The sequence below is a fragment of the Pyxicephalus adspersus genome, chromosome 8, assembly GCF_032062135.1.
Source record: "Pyxicephalus adspersus chromosome 8, UCB_Pads_2.0, whole genome shotgun sequence".
NCBI classification, from domain to species: Eukaryota; Metazoa; Chordata; class Amphibia; order Anura; family Pyxicephalidae; genus Pyxicephalus; species Pyxicephalus adspersus.
In genome coordinates this window covers 44278164-44279944 of record NC_092865.1, presented here as the reverse complement: position 1 = coordinate 44279944, position 1781 = coordinate 44278164, and positions in this window count along the sequence as shown.

Genomic DNA, 1781 nt, shown 5'->3' with positions numbered 1-1781 from the left:
GTATAGGACGCACCAACTTTTCCCCCCCAGTTTTGGGGAAGAAAAAGTGCGTCTTATACGGCAAAAAATACGGTAATTTATTGCAATCTTATAATATACAGGAAAAGGAAACAAATAAAGCTATAGTGATTTTCTTGTCTATGGTGTTGTTTCATTTTGCTTGCATTTGATTGCACTCAGCCAGTTGCCTTACGTTTTCTCAAAGGCATTATTACAGGCCGGAAATTTATAAAGGAGTGCAAAAAATAGTATGTAAAAATATAAACAAAAGGCACACTGTCACTGAGCAATACATACACACATACATACATACATACATGCAAATATACCTCTGACACATACCACAGCGCTGTACAAAGATCAGCAGTGCACTCACATGAGTCTGAGTAATACGGTATGTCTAGCAATTTTGGTTTAAATGTCTCTATGTGTTTCCTAGTGTTGACATTCACACATACATACATACCTACAAAGATAGCTCTGACATATAGCACAGCGCTGTACAATAAAACACTGAGCTAGACCCATCAGTCTCTGTACAGAGAAGCTGACACTCTAATGTCCCCTCACAGTCACACACTATTATTATACATTTATATAGCTCTTGACATATACCGCAGTGCTGTACAGAGAACACTGAGCCAGTGCCATCAGTCTCTGTACAGAGGAGCTGACACTCCAATGTTCTCCAACAGTCACACACTAATATTACACATTTATATAGCTCTGACATATACCGCAGTGCTGTACAGAGAACACTGAGCCAGTTCCATCAGTATCTGGGCAGAGTAGCTGACACTCTAATGTCCCCCCACAGTCACACACTACTATTATACTTTTTTATAGCTCTGACATATACCATAGTGCTGTACAGAGAACACTGAGCCAGTCCCATGAGTCTCTGTACAGAGGAGCTGACACTCTAATTTCTCCCACAGTCACACACTATTATTATACATTTATATAGCTCTGGCATATACCATGGTGCTGTACACAGAACACCGAGCCAGTCCCATCAGCCTCTGTACAGAGGAGCTGACACTCTAATGTCCTCCCACAGTCACACACTATCGTTATACATTTATATGGCTCTGACATATACCGCAGTGCTGTACAGAGAACACTGAGCCAGTCCCATTAGTATCTGGGCAGAGGAGCTGACACTCTAATGTTCCCCCACAGTCACACACTAATATTACACATTTATATAGCTCTGACATATACCATAGTGTTGTACACAGAACACCGAGCCAGTCCCATCAGCCTCTGTACAGAGGAGCTGACACTCTAATGTCCTCCCACAGTCACAAACTATTATTATACATTTATATAGCTCTGACATATACCATAGTGCTGTAAAGAGATCACTGAGCCAGTCCCATCAGTCTCTGTACGGAGGAGCTGACACTCTAATGTCCCCCCACAGTCACACACTATTATTTTACATGTATATAGCTCTGACATATACCATAGTGCTGTACAGAGAACACTGAGCCAGTCCCATGAGTCTCTGTACAGAGGAGCTGACACTCTAATGTACTCCCACAGTCACACACTATTATTATACATCTTTATACCTCTGACATATATCGCAGTGCTGTACAGAGAATACTGAGCCAGTCCCATCAGTCTCTGTACAGAAGAGCTGACACTCTAATGTTCCCCCACAGACACACACCATTATTATACATTTATTTAGCCCTGACATATACCATAGTGCTGTACAGAGAACACTGAGCTAGTCCCATCAGTCTCTGGGCTGGAGAGCTGACAATCTAATG